The sequence below is a fragment of the Macrotis lagotis genome, chromosome X, assembly GCF_037893015.1.
Source record: "Macrotis lagotis isolate mMagLag1 chromosome X, bilby.v1.9.chrom.fasta, whole genome shotgun sequence".
NCBI lineage: Eukaryota > Metazoa > Chordata > Mammalia > Peramelemorphia > Peramelidae > Macrotis > Macrotis lagotis.
This window is the reverse complement of record NC_133666.1, coordinates 676,116,384-676,132,479: the sequence shown is the minus strand read 5'-3', so window position 1 is coordinate 676,132,479 and position 16,096 is coordinate 676,116,384. Positions and strand designations below refer to the sequence as shown.

General features: G+C 42.4%; 1 long non-coding RNA gene across 1 annotated transcript in view; it reads right to left on the bottom strand.

Annotated features, from left to right (window-relative positions):
- Positions 1–2,919: 2,919 nt before the first annotated feature.
- Positions 2,920–16,096, bottom strand: part of LOC141497935 (uncharacterized) — a 49,487-nt gene continuing 36,310 nt past the window's right edge. The window contains exon 3 of the long non-coding RNA XR_012471491.1: positions 2,920–3,119. This is a non-coding gene — a long non-coding RNA (uncharacterized LOC141497935). The remainder of the gene's footprint in view (positions 3,120–16,096) is intronic.

The following is a 16,096-nucleotide window of genomic DNA, read 5'->3' as shown; positions in this document are numbered from 1 at the left end:
CACCTAAACATGAGGGAAGTGCTATGTTACACAAGGTTTACAAAGGCAAAAAGAAAACAATCCCTGCCATCTTGGGGGACAGGGAAGAAGAGGAATTCAATTCATACAGCAGGTAAAGAAATAACTCATTTATTATTTTTTGCTTTGTTGTTCTAATATTTAGTACAATGCCTGAAGCATAGTAATACAATATTAACAAAGTATAATAATGTAATTGTGAGATAACATTCTTTTATATATGCTATAATATAATACAGTAAAAATTCATTACATCAAAATAGTGTAATTTAATATAATTTAGTAAAATACAATGTAATAAAATATGCTATATGATAGTGTATCAAAATAATATATGAAGGATTAAGGAGCAGAGCAGAGCACTTTCCCTTGGAATCAGGAAGGTTTCTCTTCTAGCCTCAGACACTTACTAGCTATTTGTCCCTGGGCAAGTCATTTCACCCTGTCTGCAAATTTTAGTTACCTCATTAATGTAAAATGATCTGGAGAAGCAAATGGCAAATCATTCCAAGTATCTCTGCCAAGAAAACACCAAAGAGGTTCATAAAGAGTCAAACAGGCCTGAAAAAAATGACTGAAAATATTATAATAAAATAAATATTAATTGATTGATAAATGTGGAATCCTGTTATTTTCTGTAAAAGGGGACAATGAGGTTGAATGATTTGCCCAAGGTCACACAGCTAGGAAGGATCAAGTGTCTGAGATCAAACAAACTCAGTTCTTCCTAACCCCAGGGCCGGTACTCTATCCACTGTGCCAACTAGCAGGCCCCCTCCTGTTATTTTTTGAGAGACGAGATGGTAAGGATGGAGGAGATCCATGGAGTCAAGAGACCTGAGTTTAGAAACTTCCTCAGACCCTGAGTGCTTGTGCAACAAACTGAACAAGTCATCTAAGTTTTCTCCTTCTGTTTCCTCATCTGGAAAATGGAAATAATAATAATAGAAATTACTTCTCAGAGTCTTGTGAGAAAGTAAAATTAAATAGTATGTGAAATACTTTTGCAAACCTCAATTTTCATTATCATTATTATTTTGAGCCAGAAAGAACTAAGTTTAGATTCCCTTTCAATTTTTTCAGGGTCTGTGTAACATTGGGAGAGTCATTCAGGTTTCAGGGTGATTCTATGGGATGGTAAACTACAAAGAGGGCCCTAACTTTCATTGGAGGAGGAAGTTCCCTCATCTAGGAGTTTTCCATGCCAACGAAATCACCAGTTGATTCGTTATCCTTTTGATTTTTGTTTTTGTTTGTACTCTCACTCCACCCTAATATTTTTAAATACTGAATGAATAAATAATGAGAAGAAATTAATAAATAAGTGTATTTTGGTGAACAAAAAAGGAAAGAGAAAAAAATGGGGAGAGAGATGGGAGATAGAAGGAGACAGCTTGTAGGCCATATTTTCCTATCTGCTGATCGGAATGCTTTACTGTTTTTTCCTGCTGCCAGGCATCCATGCCTGAGTGTGCTTCATTGGGAGTTCTGCCAATTAATCCTGGGCCCTGGCTGCCTTTGATCCTCTTTCCCAGTCCATCATCTCCTTTCTGATTTAATCCTACACAGCGGTCATGATGCCTAATTTGTGATAGCCCAGAAATGTCTTTGAGGCGCCCCAGCCTCTGGCCCCGACTGGTGACTTGGAGGCTCGTGACAATGGAGGGGATCTGGGTGGGGAGGAGGAAAGGAATGCCAATATCCTGAGAACTGGACACCTTCCTGTTCAGGAAATTGTTGCTAAGGTCTTATGTTTTCTATTCACCTTGGCCTAGCTTTCTCCCAATCTGTCTGTCCCTAGGTGTTTCTGTGTGTGTGTGGAGGGGAGGGTGGTGGGGGTAAGTGTTGCCCATCTGTCTCTTGTCCAGTTGATGAAATGACTGGTTGGTTCTATGTGCTCCTTTCTTGAAATTCTGTCAAACTCTTTAGCAGCAGCCGCAAGGGACCTCAAGTCACTGGATCCAAATCCAAATTACCTCTCTTTTAATCTAACAAGTATTTATAAAGTGCCTACTAAACACTAGACATTTAAGATGTTCCTCCTACTTTATACCTTCTCTAGGTTTCTTACCTAACTCTCATTAATACTTAAGGGTTTGGTCCCCAGAAGGTGACTCTACCTTGGGTTCTAGGGGTAACCCTATGAGACTATAACTTATGAACCTCTACAAGTGCCTTTTCATTGATAATAGGTCAATAGATTCCATTAGTTCTCAGCAAATGTTTTGCATTTTTAACCACTTAACATATAATTAAAATAATTGCTACCAAAAAGAAACAAAATTCTTCCAATAAATCTGAGAAAACGGATGATATTTGTCCTTTGTAATTGAAGAAGATCCATGACATGGGGGGGGGGGTGATACCATGACAAGCATGTGAATTGGTTTTGAGTGAGGGGGCACTGTACTACATCACCAGCCTCACTTTCTCTTCCAGAGCAATCTGTGTTCAGTAGCTGAATATGAATCAGAACAACTGGAGGTAGCCCTGGATGTGAGACAATCCAAAGTCACATAAAGTCCCAGTGTCTGGGACTGGATTTGAACTCTTCTCCTGACTTAAGATAAGTGCTCTAGCCACTGTACCACCTAGCTGCCCCTACTCTGAGAAGACTGATAGTGAGACACTGATGTAGGATGTTGATATGGTTAAAAAACATCTCACGAGGCAGCTAGGTAGAGCAGTAGATAGAGCATGGGCCCTGGGATCAGGAGGACCTGAGTTCAAATGTGGCCTCAGACACTTAATAATTACCTAGCTGTGTGACCTTGGGTAAGTCATTTAACCCTATTTGCCTTGCCAAAAAAAAAAAACCCTAAAAAACAACTCACAATGCCAGTTATAGCAAGAAATGGAATTCCTTTCTCTTTCCAAGGTCCCCTCACTACTCACTTTGGATGAAGCATCTCTGATGAGTTAGGTTCCTCAGTTGGGTTCCCAGAGTCTGCTGTGTTTCTTAACCAACTCTCTTCTTTGTTGCTAGGGGTCCCATTCCTTGAAGCTGTTTCCTCCATCAAAATTATCATCCCTGGGTTGGTCTGGAGAGAGTTCTTCTCTGTTCTCTTTTGGGTGAAACATCTTTTACTGGTTAACTGGATCTAGAATAGAAGTCAGAAGAAGTGCCAGCTGCTGACAAAGAGTAGAGGCCACATGGAGTTGGAAAACAGGGAAGATGTAAAAAAGTCAAATGGAGTCAGGATATTGAAAGTATGGGCAGAGGTGATGACCATAAAGAAAGGAGTCCAGGTTCTGGGACTGAGGCTACTTGGGTCAATCAAATCATATGGTGGCATAGAAGCTAGGTTGTTGAAATTCACACATACATACACACACACACACACACACACACACACAAACATACCAAGAACCTTAAGTCTTTTTTTCTCTGCATGGGGGTAGGGAGAAGGTGTTTACCTTTCTTTGTTATAAAAGTTTATTTTGTCTTTATGAACAGTAGCACCCATTTGTAATTGCTAGACAAGAGTTATACCTCCCAGAAATATTATTGGGAGGAAGCAACTAAGGGATCAAGAGAGAAGAAGAGATAGATATAACCCTGAGATGTTTCTCCAGAACACCAATCTCTGACTGGGGGCTTGAAGTTTCCCAAAAGATACAGAGACTCTTCACAGGTCCTTGAAAATAATTTTCCTCCCATCTCAGACACTTAATAATTACTTAGCTGTGTGATCTTGGGCAAGTCACTTAACCCCATAGCCTTGAAAACAAAAAAACAAAACAAAACAAAGGAAAAGAATTTCCCAAAGTGGAGGAAGAGTATTTATATTGGAAAAAAATATGTCTGAGTAACAAGTCAGTCAAAGAGTGAAAGCTATAATAGGAGCAGTTGAACAACCCAAATCATCATCCTATCTCCTTAATACTGTTATATAGGAAATATGGGAAATTAGAGTTAAATATATTCAAAGAAGGTCATTGTTCTCTATTAGCCAGGAATCCAAGAATAGGGAAACAATTCTTTACCCCTTCTCTTCTCCTCAGTCCCGACCCCATACTTCCATTCCTTTGTCCCGAACATTAAAACCTAAGCAATCTATCCATGGCAAGAATTGTGAAAGTATATTTTTTGATTAAACATAGGAATCTCTGGTAAGAACATGAATAGTGGTTTTGGGGTTTTGGTGGATTTTAAAAAAATTTTTTAGGAGGACAGAGGGAGGAAAGGATATGCTTATTTGTTCTAGAGCAGAAGATAGAAATATTTTCTCCTATGAGGACAGAAGATGCCCCTGCTATTTCCCTTCTAGAAGGTAAGTTTGGCATCTGGGGTTGTTTTCTGCCTTGTTCTTTTTTTTTTTTTTGAAACTGTCTCTCTTTTAAGTAGCCCATAGGGCCCCTTCTCCACTTGAGGCACCCCCTCTATTAGGGCACACTCCTTCTTCCCATATGTCAGAGGCTGGAGCCAAAACACGTTTGAGTAAAAGCTGCCGGGGGATAGGGGAAGAAGTGGAGGGGGAAGGGGGTGGGGGGAATTGTCTAATCATTGCTGAACCTTTGAAAAGGATCTTGAATAAATCGAGTTTGCCTAAAACTCATCCAACATTTAACATCTAATCGGACTTGATGGTCTCTAATGTATCACATGCATGGGGGTAAATGGATACTTTCCCTTTAAAGGCCTGTTGATGTTAGGTGGAGGGGAACAACAGTTGTGATGATTCAGAAACTCAGAATGAACCCAATTAATCAATGCTGAGATGATTTGAATCATGTGGCGTATGCTTGGTCACCTCTCTGATATCCTATCCTCAGCCTCCCCTCCCAGCCCCCCCAGACAGAGACATGATTGATGTCAACTGTGACCACCAGATTTCCAAGCCTGGGCTGAAGAAGCAAGTTGGACAGAGACCCGAATTACATCCAAACTCTGATCCCCAGATCACTTTCAGAGGGGACCCAGCCGAAGGGGCCAGAGTTGGAGGGGCCAGCTGGGAGGGCGGGGCCCCACCTTGAGCTGCTCTTTGGGCCACCAAGCCTGCGGCCTGCTCACTGGGGAATGGGGGGCGGGGGAGGGCAGGAATGCTCCCCAGGAGGGGCCTGGTCAGAGCTGGCCCAGGCCCCAAAGCACACTAGCTGGGGCCTGAGCACGTTCCCAGCCCACAGGGGTGCTTTTTGGTGGGGCTTTTTTTTTTTTTTGGTGTAAAAATAATCTCCCAGGCCATCTCAGAGTTCTTCAAGTTGCAGCCAGCCATAGCTGTCCGGGAACTTGGCAGGAACAGGCGGAAGAAAACTGAGGACTCAAAGAGGGAGAGAGAGAGAGAGAGAGAGAGAGAGAGAGAGAGAGGGAGGGAGGGAGGGAGGGAGGGAGGGAGGGAGGGAGGAAGGAAGGAAGGAAGGAAGGAAGGAAGGAAGGAAGGAAGGAAGGAAGGAAGGAAGGAAGGAAGGAAGGAAGGAAGGAAGGAAAAGAATTGTAGAAGCTCAGATTATCCTCTCCTCTGGCTCTGGCTCTGACTCTCCATGTCGGTTTCTTCCTCTTGCCCTCTCTGTTCAATGGTTGCTCAGTTTGAGAACGGGGATGGAGAGGACGAAGCCCATTTTCAGTGTTCAGGGAGCTTGGATCCAGTTTCCCCAAGGTTCCTCAGAAAAGACCTAACATTAGAAATGGGGTCACCTAGATACCATTTCCTTCTGTTCCTCCTACACACATTCCTACACGCCTTTTTTTTTTACTACTTAGAAAAGGGGGGGAAGGGCGTAGAAAGAAAGGAATTAGTATTTATATAATACCTACTGTGTGCCAAGTATGTTTTGCAACTATTATCTCATTTGGTCCTCACAACAACCCTTTGAGGTAGGTGCTTATGTACCCGTTTTACAGATGAGAAAAGGAAAATAATACTAAAGATAGGATGTGAAAATGTGGAGAGAGAAGTAGAGGCAAAGTGGAATGGTGTCTGACTAATGTACTAGAAATATTGCTGGACTTGGAGACAGCAATGTTGAGTTTAAAATGTGGTTCTAACAATAGCTGTGTAACCATATGCAAATCACTTACTTCTCTGGGCCTGTTTCCTGATCCATAAAATGAAAAAAATAAGACGTACGTACTGCTTTGTCACATTTATAAATGTGATTATTATTAAAATTTATCAGTTGCCTTAACTATTTTAATTTCTAGTGCTTCATTTTATTTTACTTTCTCTTTCCCATCTTCTCCCTCCCCTTTCCCTACCTTCCACCCCATTTCTTCTCTCCCCCTCCTCCTCCCATTCTTCTTCCTGTCCCCTCCTCCCTAATCCCTATGTGCCTCAACTCTCTTAGCTGGAGTCTGATGACCTTGGAAAAGGGAAAGTGCCCTTCACCTTTTTTTAAAAGTCATTTTTAGTTGTATCCAACATTTTGTGATCCCATTTGGAGTTGTCTTGGCAAAGATACTGGTATGGTTTACCATTTTCTTCTCATTTTACAAATGAGGAAACTGAGGCAAACAGGGTGAAGTGATTTGCCCAGGGTGATACAGCTAGTAAAGTCCTGAGGCCAGTTTTGAACCCCTGAAGATGAATACTCCCGACTCCGGGTCTGGTGCTCTATTCATTTCAACACCTAACTTCACTCATATAAACACTATGTCTATGTCTGTTCCTCTTGCATCACTCCTTCTCAAGGAATAATATTTCCATGTTGCCCAGAATTGTTGCTAAGGTAAGTCAAGTCCCCCCTTGAAGTAGGGTCTGCCCCAAGCCCAGAATTCCTTGCTGCCTTCCAGCTCAGGGTATGGTTGGGGAAACCATCTGTCCCCATCATCTCCTCTCTGGCTTCACTCCACAACTGGTTCTAATGTTACCCTCAGTAGTTTTATTTCTACTCCTCAATTTAATATAAGCTATACTGTTGTATTATACACAGCAGATTCCAGATTGGTCTGGCTGCTGTGCAAAACTTTGGGAAAAGGAAGGTACCTGAAACCCTAAATACCACATCTTAGCAAAGGCTTCATTTTGCAGGGCTTCCCATCTGCCCCTTTTCTTCCATCCCCTCAGAATCTAAGAAGTTCTGCTCATTTTGCAATCCTTGAGGAGACCTTGGGCTTCAGGAGATTGCTACCTTGTCTTTTCTTTCAGGTTTCTATCTCCAGTTTTGGTCCTGGCTGGCTTCCCCCTTCCTACAAGTCTCTCTGTCTCTGACTATCCCTTTAAGGCAGCTAGATGGTCCATTACATGCAAGGCAGGACTTGGATTCAGACAGATTGGAACTTCATAAAGGATCTCAGACGATTAATAGTGTGATGCTGATTAAATCATTTTACCTCTGCTTTACTCCAGTTCCTATTGCAAAATCAGGATGATAATCACCATTAGGCTATTGTGAAGATCAGTATTTGTATAGTGCTTGTCACTGTATTTGGCCAAAGTAGGCAATAGGAACAATAAGGTGAAAAGGAAAGAATGGAGAAAGCCTCATCTTCCAAAGTTGAAAACTTGCTTCAGTCACATGCTAGCTATGTGACCCTGGGCAAGTCACTTAACCCTATTTGCCTCTGTTTCCCCATCTGCAAAATGAGTTGAAAAGAGAAATGACAAACCATTCTAGTATCTATGCCAAGAAAAACCCAAATGGGGTTGCAAAATGTTGGACACAACTGAAAACAACCAAACAACAACAAAGGCTCTTAATTCCCTTCCCTTTTAACTTTTTCTGTCTCCATCTCTGTGGCTCTGTCTTTATCTCTGTTTGTCTCTGTCTCTTTTTCTGTATGGTACTCTTTCTCTTTTTTGTGTCTCAGTCTGCCTCTCTTTGTTTTACTCTTCCATCTTCTGCTCTTCATTTTCCTTCTTATCACTTTTTTTCTTTCTCAGAGAATTTTGTGACCTGAACTCCTTGGGCAGATTGGGAAAATCTAGGGATCCCTACTCAGATTGTTTTTAAATGCATAAAATAACATGCATAGGATTACCAAGGAAATAAAAAGTATCGATAGTCATCAAAATATTTTCAAAGAAACAAGTTCACAGATAGCACATTTTTTTCTATCACTCTGTATGTCTCTGCCTGTCTGACTCTTGTCAATCAATCAGTCTCTCCTTGTGAAGGTGGTGTTGATGTTAATGCTGAGGGAGGTCCTGATGGGGGTGCTGGTGTTGGAACTGATGTTTACTAAGTGAAACTGCTCTGGGGAGAAGCCTAGGGGTCAACTACCATTTCTCTCTGGTCTCTGGGAGACCTGGATAATTGGGGAGAACCCCATTTCCTTCCCAACCTAATGCTTCTTGTTCAGCAGGAACTGAAGCTTGGATTTTGATGGGCCAACCATCCACTATCAAAGTTGCAAGAAGGATCTTTACTGACTGGACTGACATTCTCATTGGACCATTGCTCCATTTACCGCCCCCCAAAAGAGCTCTTGGCTATATCTTGGGGATTGGGAGTGATCATAGATAGAAGCAGGAAAACTTTTCTTCTGGGGGGGGGGGCTGAGGAATTTAAAGCTGGGGTGAGGTTAGCACTCAGGTTACCATCTCAGCCCCAATTAAAATCTAAAAGTACAGAATCAATCAATCTGCCTTTAGGGTTGGCCCATAACAGACTTACACGAGGAGGGTCAGTGCAGCTAGTGCTCCAAGAGTGAATTTGGGGAAAGCCTGACCAGAGGGTGAACATGTATATATGACTCCATGTTTGTGTGGTCACACTATGCTTCCATATGTGTTCCTTTGCATCCAGGGTTGTGCATGGTATCCAGATCAACTCAAACAGCAAACATTTATTAAGGGCCTAATATGTGCAGAAGCTTGATAAGTCCAAAGGCAAGAATGAATTTGATCCTGCCCTCAAGTTGCTTACAGTCCCCTACAGCCCCAGTCTATCTTTTTTTCTTTGTTTTTTATCTGGACCTGAATGCATAGGGGTAGGGATCAGTCTTGGAGGAAACACCATCAAGATAATCAATTGATAGCCACTTGCTCTGCTATTTGGAGGCTTAAAAGGATCATCAGGGCTTAAATGACTCGACCAAGGTCAAAGTCTGGGAATTTCATACAACAAATGAGATCCTGGCTTCTTGGACCTCAGCTTCCCACAAGAGCAATGGCTCTTTGGGATATATGCTGAGGGGCTTGGATCCTCACTGCAGAACTAGTGAAGGGAATTCACCAACACTTCCTTTTTCTTTGAAAGAATGAGATTACTTCCAGTTAGAAAGCCTCCCTCACGGAGGTCTCTCCCACTCCTCTTACCCCTCCCCAGTTGGTGTTAGGGAGTATTCCCTCTTCCAAATCAATTGGCACATCTTTCAGACATACTTATCTATACATAAATAAGATAGTCAATCAGTAAAACACTATGCTAACAGTTGGAGCAAGATAAAGTTAGATGATAGAGGCACGGTGAATATCAAGGTGACTTGAGACTCAAGATAGCCTGAATTCCAAGTCCTGTCTTGGATACACACTGGCGGTATGTCCTTGGCAAAGTCACTTCATCTCTGAGCGTCCCTGGATAATGCTCTACAAGTAGAAATTGGAGAGCCAATAGATAGAGGGAATTAGCTCATTGGAAACATACCCTCATAGACACAGGGGCACAAATATTTGCTCCCAAAACTCCCATGTTTAATGACAAAAACTCTATTGCTTAATATAAAATGAAAAACCTTCCAAATTCTCAGAAGCCAAAATGAATGTAAATCAATTTGGTTTCTTCACCAGAATCTCCTCAAATTCTATTTGCTGTGGGTTTTTTATTTTTGTTTTCTGCCTCCACCAACTTCTTTTTCATATCTCCCCCCCCTTTTCCCCCATTCTTCCTCCCTCCTCTCCTAAATCAAGGAAATCACAGGTCATCTCAAATGCATATTCATATATGTAATCTTTATAGACTACATCCTCCTTGAGGGCAGGGATGCTTTTGTTTAGAAAGTTTAGAAAGTTGTAATCTGTAGGACTCAATTTCCCTTTGCTAAATTGAATTCAAATGAATGTGGGGGGAAGGAAGGAGGAAGACATTTTTTTTTTCTTGAGAACCCTGGATCAGGGGACCAGAGGACATAGATTCTACACTTGCACACAGCCTCTTGGTTGTGTGCCCTTGGAGAAGTCACTTACCCTCTGGGAACCTCAATTTCCTTTTCTATAAAATGAAGGTGATGGACCAGATGACACCTAAAGTTACTTCCATTTCTATCTACTGAAAGCAGGATGGGGGTGGGGTGGGGGGGGCAGGATGAGGAGAGCAGATGCATCTGTTTCCATGAAAGGAAGGTCAAAGCAAGATCCATAACTTAGAAATTTTAAGAGGAAGTAAATTCATCAAAGTGAATCCATGTGGAAATACAATTAGGAGAGGATCTGAAGGCCTCAGGATCTCAGTTTCCTTCTCTGTGAAAAACCTCTAAAGTTTCAGTTCTTATCTCTCCTCCTAAAATATATACAGAGACTCACACAAATATCTACCCATGAACACACACCCTCTTAGGCAAAGGACCACAAATATTTGCTCCTAAGGCTCCTAAGTTTAATGACAAAAACTACTGCTGAATAGAAAATGAAAAGCCTTCCAGATTCCCGGGAGCCAAAATGAATGTACATCGATTTGGTTTCCTGTCCAGAATCTCCTACAAATCCCAATGGCTGAGTCTTTTTTTCCCCTGCCCTTGTTCGACTTTTTTTTTTAATTCCCCCCTTCTCTCCCCATCCCTCCTCCCTCCTTCCCTTCCTAGCCTGCACATCGTCACTCAGCGGCAAAGCCGGGTCCAATGTGGGCTCCTTTTGTTCGCTCAGCCCCTCTCCTAATTGTGTTCCCAAATGAATTCACTTTGATGGATTTACTTCCTTTTATAATTTCTAAGTTATGGATCCTGGTTTTGCCTTCCCAACACTTCATAGGGACAGACTGGCCTCCTCCCCCCTTTTCCAGGCCTCTTCCCCATCTCTCTTTTTCCCTTCCCTTCTCTCCAGGCCTTCCCCCCCCCACCCTTCTCCTTCCTCCCTCCCTGTCTCCTCCATATCTCTGTCTGCCTCTTTTTTCCCTGAGGATCTATTTCCCTGACTTTCCCCTCTCTGACTCTCAGTCTATTCCCTGATCTCCCTTCTCTCTTTGCTTCCTATTTGTCTCCTACTTTCTCTGATCTCCCTATACTCTATCCCTCCCTCCCCCCTTTCCAATTTGTCTCTTTCCTCTCTCTATTCCCCCCCATCCTCACTTCCCTCTTATTTCTCCTCTATCTCCTTGCCTTGGATCTTCCCATTTTCTCTTTTCACCTATCTTCCTTTTCTAGCTCCCTGCCTTACCCTTTTCTGTCTCCCATTCTTTTCCCTGATCTCCCTTCTCTCTTTGTCCCCCTTTTGTCTCCTGCTTTCTCTGGTCTTCCTATACTCTACCCATCCCTATCTTCCTCTGCCCATCTGTCTCTTTCTTATCTCTGCTTCTCCCCTCTTTCTCAGCTTGCTCATCCTCACTTCCCAGTTCCCATCTCTCCCCTATTCAGACAACATTCCCTTTCTCCTTGCCTTGAATTTCCATATTTTCTCTGTACCTATCTTCCTCTTCTCTCTCCCAGTCTAACCCCCCCAATTTCCTCCCTTTTTCCTCCTCTCTCTTAGATTTCTCTCTATCCCCTCCCTCCCACTACCCTGATTTTTTTTTGCTTGTTTCCTCTAATCCATACCCTTCCCAAATCTGCCTGCCTGAGGGCCTTTAGCCACCCATCAAAGAGAGAGTCCCATGGTTCCCAAGGGCATTTCCATCGGACTCAAAGTGTCTTAAGGAAAAAAATAACCATTTGTGATTGTTTGCTGAAAATCTGAATTTAAATGCTTCCCAGTGGGACTGTTTGCTATAGAAACAAGTATGTAAAGTCATCCCCCAACCCCTGCTCTAAAGAATGGTTAGTAAGTGATCTCTACCCTGTGAGTCTATCCTGCATTCCCCTACCCCTGTTTTGGGTAGTTGAGCTCAAACCCCTCATTAGAAATGGCATTTTAGGATTCAAAGGAATTTTGTAAAATCTTCTGTCTTCCTGAGGAGCTTCTTTCTCCACTCCTTCCCTAAAAAACCAGTCCTTGTCCCTGGTTTGGGGAAGGCAGATAGAAACACCAAAGAACTAAATGGTAAGCAGCTCCCCTAGCCAACAGATCCAGAGAATGCTGGGCCATTCCAACTGTCTTCTCAAGAAGGAAAAAAAAACACCAACACCAACAAACAAACAAAACAGAAGACTTGGAATCATGTCTGGGACCTGCCACTCATTGTGTGACCCTGGGCAAGTCCCTTACCCTCTCTGACTGAGTCTAAGTTTCTTTTGTAGTAAATGAGTGACTTAAACAACATGGTTAATAAAACTCCCCAGTATAGTTGAGTCAGGTATAGACAACAGAGCTCTGCCCTGTTTTAACAGCCTCCAAGACAGCTGACCATGGAGCCCCAAGCTCAACCTCCCAGTGAAATCTTATAAGTGATATCAAGAATTTCAGTAACCAACTAGGGACTCCTGAGTTTGGACCCATAGGTAGCATGTGAGTCCCTAAACTTTCTGAAGAGAAGACCAAAGTGGGGAGGATTAAATTAGGAAGAGGGAAGGAATTTAAAAAAAGAAGAAAACGCAATTAAAAATTTTTAAAGAGGAACTAGATTAATCCCATCATATTACAGTTGAGGAAACTGAGGCATGGGGAAAGTGAAAGATTTACCCAAGCAATAGAAGTCAGAATTTGAACCCAGGTCTTCAAATCTTCAAAACTACAGCTCTTTCCATTCCCTTCTCCCTATATTTGCTGTCCCCTCTGAGGGTTAGAGGGTAAGACCCTCTGGTCTAACCAACCTAAGATGAAGCCCTTGGATTTCCTCTAACATAATTCTCTTAAGGACTGACTTGATCCATCTGCCTTCTTTCCTAGCTTTGGTCAGGGCCAGGCCCAGAAGTTCATCTACTCTGATTACAGGGGAATTTTTTCAGGGCCCCAGCCCCTCCAGCCATATTGAACTCGGGCAAGGACCTATGGCAGGCAGGAGATGAAGGTCATAATTTGAATTCTTCATTTTTGCTCCTGCCATTTAAAATAAAAAATAAAAACTTGTTTTGTCCTCAATTCCTTGGATAGTTTGGGTGAATGTTGACCTTGAATTAACTGGGTAAGTGGATTTTAATTCTCCAGGTGTCCTTCCTTCCTTGAAGGGGGGAGGGGAGGGAGGGACAAGAACCAGTGGAAAAGGTTGCTGAGGAAAATTCCCCTGAGAGAGGAAGGCAGAGGGAGATGCCAAAGGTGAGGCTTAGGTGAAAGAAAGTGGCTGTTGAGAACTGTGGGAGCAAGGAGTAACCTCAAAAAAGGGCGTGCCTCTGTTCCCAGTTGCTCCTATTGCTCTCCCCCGGCTAGAAAATTCTTCAAACATCTTTCAATGGGAGGTTTCAGGCTCCAGAAGGAATTTCGTTAATGCTTTTCTCCCACTGGGGGTGGGGGGTGGGGGGGAAGAATCTTCACTTTCCACTTCTCCCCTAACAAGCCAGCCCTTGTCCCTGGTTTGGAGAAGGCAGGTTAAACCTGAGAAGTGGAGGACTTCCTGTTAGATTTGGGCTCCAAGCCAAGGATGGGCAAATGGGATGTTCTAGAAGAGATGATTTAAGAGGCAATTGGCCTGGCTTCTAAGTACAAAGCTCAAGTGGGAGAGCATCATTCTACCAGGAACCCTCCAGGGGAGCTCAGAGATCATTTTACAAATAAGGAAACTGAGGTCCCAGGAGATGTGAATCTGCCCTAGGTTATTCTGGGGCAGAGCTGGGCCTCAAATCCAAACCTTGACCTCAAATCTATCCCTTCTTTCTTTTTCTTTTCTTTTTTCTTTCTTTTTTTTTTTGCAAGGCAATGGGGTTATTTTATATATTTTATTTATTTTATTTTTTTTTAGGTTTTTGCAAGGCAAACGGGGTTAAGTGGCTTGCCCAAGGCCACACAGCTAGGTGATTATTAAGTGTCTGAGGTTGGATTTGAACTCAGGTCCTCCTGACTCCAGGAGCAGTGCTCTATCCACTGAACCACCTAGCTGCCCCCTATTCCTTCTTTCTTGATGAGAACTCTTGTCTGGTCTCATTTCTGCCCCCCTACCCCCCATTTTCAAAATGAGATGCTAAAAAGAGATGTGTCATTCTGTCTACTAAAATCCTGATTATCTGAATTCTGAAGTCCTCCCAAGTCTGGTTTTCTATGTTCTGAGTTTCAAACCCCCCCCACACACACACACTACCACCCCTACCCCCCATCTCCATGCATTTGTCTCATTTTTTTTAAGCAAGGCAATAGAGAGTTAGGTGACTTGCCCAAGGTCACACAACTAGGTAATTATTCAATTTCTGAGGTCGGATTTGAACACAGATCCTCAAGACTCCAAGGTCGGTGCATTCTTTCTTCTGAGGCCCCTCCCAGCTGTGATATTCTCTAGTCTAAAACTTCTCTCAGCTTTAACATTTCATGTCCTAAGGGTCCCTCCCACCTCTGACGCTTCTTGTTCTAAGCAACCTGCAGAACTGCTATATCTGTTCTAAGGGCCTCTCATCTCTAGCATCCTAGACTCTTTCCAGCTCGAGCTTCCTAGAGTTCTTGCCAGCAACCGCCTGGCAATGCCTTGGCAAAGCCCGGGGCCCAGATGGCTCTCCACAGCTGTCCGGCAAATTTCAAAGGAGGAACTTTGGCCAAAGTTAAATTTGGTTTTGTTTGCCTTCGAGTTGTGCATACCCCAGAGCACTCAGAATCAATAGGATGGGGGTGGAGTGGGGGGGTGGAGTTAGAGCCTGGCTCTATATCCACCAAGGCAGGATCCAGGTTTAAAAGTGGCTCACACATTCAGAGAAGTAGGCTACACTTGATCCCAGGATCTGTAATCATCATCATCATCATCATCATCATCATCATCATAATGATGATGATGATGATGATGAATAGGAGTTTGAATAGCAAAATTTTGCCAAAAACCACAGCAAAACAAGTCCCATAGAACCATTAAAAGGCAACATGATATTGGTAGAATGACTGGATCCTATCAAACATTAAGTGTGCTAGGCACTGGGAAACCCAAGACAAAAGTGGAAACAGTCCCTGCCTTGGAGGAGCTTCTAATCTAGCTGGGGAGACAAAAGAACCGGACAGATTATCAAAGTAGCCCCTCTGGCCTTCAGTTTCTTCTCTTAAATGGACAGAATCAGACTGAAACAGACTGAAACAAAGGTTCTTCACCCTTTTCTATCATCATCTGCTGAAGCCCTAAACCCCTCATAGGAATCATGTTTTTAAATGTATGAAGTAAAATATATATATTTTCCCCTTTGTTGTTCAGTCATGTCCCCATTTGGGGTATTCGTGATAAAGGTATTAGAGTAGTTTGCCATTTCCTTCTTCAAGGAGTTTGACAGATGAGGAAACTTTAGGAGTGAAGTGACTTGCCCAGGGTCATATAGTGCCTGAGGCCAGTTTTGCCTCACAAACATGATTCTTTGTGACTTCAAATCCAACACACTAGGATTATGAAGAAAAACAATTATTTGGAAATAGCTATATGTATGTGTGTGTGTGTGTATTACACACACACACACAAACACACACACACACACACACAACATATATTCACACACCTGAATCCAACTCTAGGGTTACAAAGGAAATCCAGTATATATACATAAACACATATAGACATGTACTTGAAATCAGTATATACATACTTATAACTGAAGTCAGTATATGTATACTTATAAATGAAGTCAGTATGTATATACTTATAACTGAAGTCAGTATATGCATACTTATACTTGAAGTCCATATATACATGTGAAATATATAGGAACACATGGACATATACTTGAAGTCAGTCTCTATACTGATACTTGAAGTCAGCTTATATATATATATATAATATATGAACACACAGACATACTTGAAGTCAATATATATATATAATAGATATATATGAACATACATAGACGTATACTTGAAGTCAGTCTCTATACTGACACTTGAAGCCAGTATATATACACACAGACATATATCCTTGAAAGACATATCTCTATCATACACACACATGTCTATGTATATGTGTCAAAACCTGGTGAGTTCTGAGCTTTGAGCCTCACAAACCC